This window comes from Pinus tabuliformis, chromosome J (assembly GCF_031772625.1).
Source record: "Pinus tabuliformis cultivar Carrire ecotype Pingquan chromosome J, CPIR1, whole genome shotgun sequence".
Classification (NCBI taxonomy): Eukaryota; Viridiplantae; Streptophyta; class Pinopsida; order Pinales; family Pinaceae; genus Pinus; species Pinus tabuliformis.
The window spans coordinates 180836715-180842714 of NC_142295.1; positions in this window are offsets into that span (position 1 = coordinate 180836715).

Here is a 6000-nt window from a genome sequence, read left to right on the forward strand (position 1 = left end):
TCTGTGTCTGCTCTGTGTTCTGGTGACTGTTGTTAACAGGGTTTCAGTGATTCAGGGTTTGATGATTGTTTTGAGCTTCAATGATAGTTATGGGTCCAGTATGAAAATTGGATGAAAAGTGGCCTTACAGATTATGTGTTGTGCTTCAGTGTATCCAGTCTGAAAATTGATGAAACGTGGTACCTGGAGGTGAGAAGATTGTAGGCAAGCACCTACGTACTAGTATCTAAGCTAGTACAAAAGCTAAAGGAGATCTTTGGAGCATTGTAGCAGGTAGTAGCCTGCGTACTAGTAAATGGATCGGCTAGTACAAGAGCAAAGGGGGTTGTAGCTCCCGTACTGGTATAAGACTGCACCAGTACAAATATTGTAAAAGGATTTTCTTATTAAGAAGAAGATTGAGATGACTTGCAGCAGGTGGTTTTCACCCACATTGGGTTTCCACCTTATATCTTTGTGTTCATGTGTGTGGCTTTTGTGTGATGATCTGTTCTGTTATACTGCACCTGTTTACTGTTAATATGCTTAATAATGATCTGATGCATTTACTGAAGATTAAGCTAACTGAATTATAAGATCTCTGGATATACGCGAGTTTCATTAGACACAGTAGCGTGTACACGCGGGTTCACTTAATTGAAGTAGCGTATATGTTTCTGAGTATGAAATTGAAAAGTTTGATTGATCTGATAATACTGATTCACCCCCCCCCTCTCAGTATTATTTCTAACAATTGGTATCAGAGTAGGTCCTTTGATAGAAGCTTGATCGCTTGAAGGAGATCCGTGGAACAATGGGAAAGAAGCTTAAGAAGAAAGCTCATAAGAAGAAGAAGACATCTCAGAAGGACTATGACAGTGGGAGAGTCGATTGGGGATTAGGTATAAGAAACTCTTCAGATTCAGAATCAGATTCAGAATCATTATCAGGTATGAATGTGTTATCCCCTGATGTTCCAGCTATATTTCCTTGTGAAAGAGATGGAAGTGATAGTGAAACTACTGAACATGCTTGTATGGGTGAGCAAGAAAAGTGTCAAATAGAGGCAGTATTTAGAAGGCTTGCAGACAAAGTTAAAGATCAACAAGATCTATTGAACAAAAGGGAATGTGCTTTCAAAGAAGAAGTTACCAAACTAAAGGCCCAACTAGAAGAAGGAAACAAGGTAAGAAAGCTACTCAAGGACAAGGAAGACCAATGTCAAAAATTGCAGCATGAAGTGACATCATTAAGAAAAGAAGTCAACGAAAGAAGCACAACCATCAAGAAACTCAAAGATAGATCCAGCTACTATGAAAATCTTGAAGCTACAATCCTCTCACTAAAAGGAGATCTTGAAGAATCAAAGAAGCAGAATAGAGATCTACTCCAAGCTGTTGCAAAACAAGAAAACGAAGTCACCAGCTTAAAATCTCAACTGGAATGTGCCTTCCGAGTTCGTCAAATGCAGCAGGATCTGTATGAAGAACAAGAAAAAGAAATTCTCAAACTAAGGGAACAAATGGAAGAAGGAAGGAAAGCCGAAGAAGTTTTGAAAAAGAAATCTCTTGAAAAGGAAGAACAGCTTCAGGTTGAGGTAAATATCTTGAAGGGTAAAATAGAAGAAAAGGATAAGCTTTTACGATTTCAAGATAGTTCTAAAGTCTTGGATGATATTCTTAGTAGTCAAAGGTCCCCTGCTATAAAGACTGGTCTTGGTTTCCATGAATCTGTTGAAGGTGAATCTAGTTCACAAGGTGAGGCAAGGAACTCTAAAGAGAAATCCAAAATGATCAACAAGGAGATGAAAGGTCAATCTCATCATCAACCAAGGAAAGAAAGTCTTCAAAGAAAATCTTTTACTCCTCCTATGAATAATATTGAATGTTATGTATGTCATAATCTTGGACATGTTGTAGCTAGATGTAGAAGAAGAAGAGTTCAAGACTATTATGCGGACAGGTCATCTCAATCAAGGTACTTTAATGGATATTGCTTTGCTTGCAATATGTATGGTCACAAAGCTGCTGATTGCTACAGAAGGAACATGAAACATGTTAGATGTTATGCATGTAACAAGCTTGGACATATAGCAAAGGAATGCAGGAACAAAGGATGGACATCACACCGAAAGGAGAAAACCTCATCACACTTGAAGATATGGAGGAAGAAGGAAGTACAGTCAGCACAATGTACTGAGACACAACACAGCACAGACATATCAGACTCAGGGGGAGCTGAAAGTGTAAACCTTCAGTGTCCTGAATCTCATACGCAAGTTCCTTAAAGGGAAGTCGCGTATATACATGAGTTCGACACTGCAAAGTCGCGTATATGTCAGTCTGAAGAAAAGCAGTGGGGACAGGCTCAGAAAAGGGATCTGATATGATTCAGTCCATTATTTGCTCTATTGGTTAATAGCTACAGTCTGCTGAGGATGTGTGGAAATGTTTTGTTACTTGTATGATGTCTGGAAGTGTTTTTCCTAACTTGAGGATGAAGATGTTTTGATGCCTTCTGCTGATATATGCATGATCAGATCTAACAAATGGCACTGGTTGAGGGGGAGCATATGCCTTTAGTAATTCATTGTTGGCATTATGGTTAATAAACCTTGGTGATGATTCTTATATGGATAAATGATATATCTTGCTATGATATGATGTTGTGAGTTGTCTATGATAAACTCTCATATGATTCTTGAAGTTACATAGAAGATGTTCAGATCAGATTTATGGTTGATTCTTTGATGATGCATGTATGGTGCTTACATGGTGATCTTCATAAGAACAAGGAGAAGTACAAAGCTTGAATACACATCTTCCTCACTTGATGATGAGTCACTTATATACTGCTGTTGTCATATGCATAAAGATCATACAGTTATGATGCAGGCACTCATGTGGATAAGGATTGTTGCTGTTGATGATATCAAGAAGTTTTGTCAAATGAGCTTGAGCTCAAGATACATAGTGCTGACACATGGATAACTACTCAAAGTTGCTTTATTGGAGACATGGTGAAGAGTTCTTATCTATATGATGATGGATTGATACTTACATATGATGATTGATGCAGATGTTCCCAAGAAATGATATTTGGATCTTGTAGATCTTGACCTTGATGAAATGGCTATGGTGGTTCCACACATGTGAATGACTCTGAATTCTGTTCAAAGGGATGAATTGATGCAAACATACCTTGTTATAGGTTGATGACCTATTCTCTACAGGACATTTACAGGTTGCTGATATGGAAATTTGTGTACGCGTGTTGTTTAAAGAATATCCGCGTGCATACGCAGTTTTACAGAAGATAGTCGCGTATATGGTATACACGTGTTGCGTAAGGGATATCCGCGTATATACGCTTGTTTATGTGTATACAGACGCGTATATGGAGTTTTGAAGAAAATCAGCAGGGACAGATGTTGGTTGCAGAAAGTCTGATATGGGTCTGACAGAGATCATCTGGCACAGGTTCAGGGGGAGCAGATAATCTTCCAATGATGCATTGTTGGCATTATCTTAAAGTTTTTGGTTCTGGTTCACTTTTGTTGTTGGTTTCAGATGGAACAAAGGCGAAAGGAGAACAGAAGGATCTCTTGGTTGTTGATCTGAATGGTGATTATCAGATGCTGCTGGTGACTTTCATAAGTCTTGGTCTAGTTCTTACGTCTCTATGTCATATATCTCTTTTGTGGTATCTCTTTCATGGTGTCAAGGTCATGTAACGGCCTATTTTGGTTTCCCCACTATGCCTAGGATGATTGATGCAATGTGTTTGGTTGTCAGATGTAAATTTTTTATGTATCCCCACTTGGTTGGGTGGATGAGTCATTTTCTTGTTTATCCTCACTTAGTTGAGAGATGGATGTATGTATGAGTCCTAAGTGATAGGAAGGTCTTTTATGATGTATAGAGTCATGTTCTTCTTGAAGAACATCTTTTGTAGACCTTGCTTACAGTCAGGGAGAGCATGATCAGCACACTTCAGCAAGAACAGAGATTCAGCATGTACTCAGAGGGAGCATGGACAGATTGGTACACCTTGGCATATACAAAGGGGGAGACTATTCAGAGATTTCAGCAGGTACTCAGGGGGAGTATGGACAGTGGAATGATTCAGCAAAGGAAGAGAATATCTTGGTCCACCCTTTGCCCTTGATGTCAAAGGGGGAGAGTGATTTGGTGTTGTTGCCATCAAGTCCAAAGGGGGAGATTGTTGGCATTATGATGCATGTGTTGTACTTGATGGCAACCCTCTCATAGAAGAATATCTCACTTATGTATAACTGGATGAATCTTCAGAAGAGATATCAGATGTGACTGATGGAGGACAGCTCAAAGGAATCAGATGATAGTTCTAAGTGTGACAAGTTAGCTTTGCCATCAAGTCCAAAGGGGGAGATTGTTGGCATTATGAGATAAGTGTTGTCCTTGATGGCAAACCACACTGATGAGAAATCATAGTACAGAAGGACAGCAACAAGGAATTGATGATCAGACTATAAGAAGAAGAGAAAGTTCATACACGCAGGTTCGTTAAGCCCAAGTCGCGTGTACACGCAGGTTGGCTTCATTAAAAGCGCGTGTATGTGGAAAACTCATTTTGGTCCATGGCGGTTATTCCTTGGAAGTTGTGCCTATGGTTTTGGACCTTGGCGTCTTGGCGAACGTGTTGATCCCTAGTTTTAAAGTTGATGGTATTGGATTTCTATGGTTGTGGCCCTTGGTATTGAACAAGGCCTAAGGCTATATAAGGGAAGGAAATCATTAGGCAAGTGTATCTGAAATGTCTTGAATATCTGATGAAGCATTAGATCCAGTATGCAGGGTTATGGGTTGATGATGCATTGCTTGATCTGAGCTAAGGAGAGATCTCATCGGTTGATGGAGAACAAGATCTAAGGAGAGATCGGGATCAAATGGTTTGAAATGAACTATCTTTATGATGCTTATTCTAGATCTACATACTGACGCATGTATTGTTCTATAAGTATTATGAGTATGATTGATGTCTGGTACAGCTGCAAGTTATGAGAAATTATTTTTAGATCTGTACGCGGGTTGTATTTGGTAAAAGCGCGTATACACGCGGGTTTGATTCATCGAAGTAGCGTATACATTGTAAAGCTTGATATTTGAAGTTGCAGATGGATCTGATGGTTATTACAGAGTTCTGTGTCTGCTCTGTGTTCTGGTGACTGTTGTTAACAGGGTTTCAGTGATTCAGGGTTTGATGATTGTTTTGAGCTTCAATGATAGTTATGGGTCCAGTATGAAAATTGGATGAAAAGTGGCCTTACAGATTATGTGTTGTGCTTCAGTGTATCCAGTCTGAAAATTGATGAAACGTGGTACCTGGAGGTGAGAAGATTGTAGGCAAGCACCTACGTACTAGTATCTAAGCTAGTACAAAAGCTAAAGGAGATCTTTGGAGCATTGTAGCAGGTAGTAGCCTGCGTACTAGTAAATGGATCGGCTAGTACAAGAGCAAAGGGGGTTGTAGCTCCCGTACTGGTATAAGACTGCACCAGTACAAATATTGTAAAAGGATTTTCTTATTAAGAAGAAGATTGAGATGACTTGCAGCAGGTGGTTTTCACCCACATTGGGTTTCCACCTTATATCTTTGTGTTCATGTGTGTGGCTTTTGTGTGATGATCTGTTCTGTTATATTGCACCTGTTTACTGTTAATATGCTTAATAATGATCTGATGCATTTACTGAAGATTAAGCTAACTGAATTATAAGATCTCTGGATATACGCGAGTTTCATTAGACACAGTAGCGTGTACACGCGGGTTCACTTAATTGAAGTAGCGTATATGTTTCTGAGTATGAAATTGAAAAGTTTGATTGATCTGATAATACTGATTCACCCCCCCCCTCTCAGTATTATTTCTAACAGAGCTATATGCACATGGTCTTGTGTACACATTGTGTAGGTGGTGTTGTGTACATTGGGTGTTGTGTACACATTGTGCAAGTGATGTTATGTACACATGGTATTGTGTAC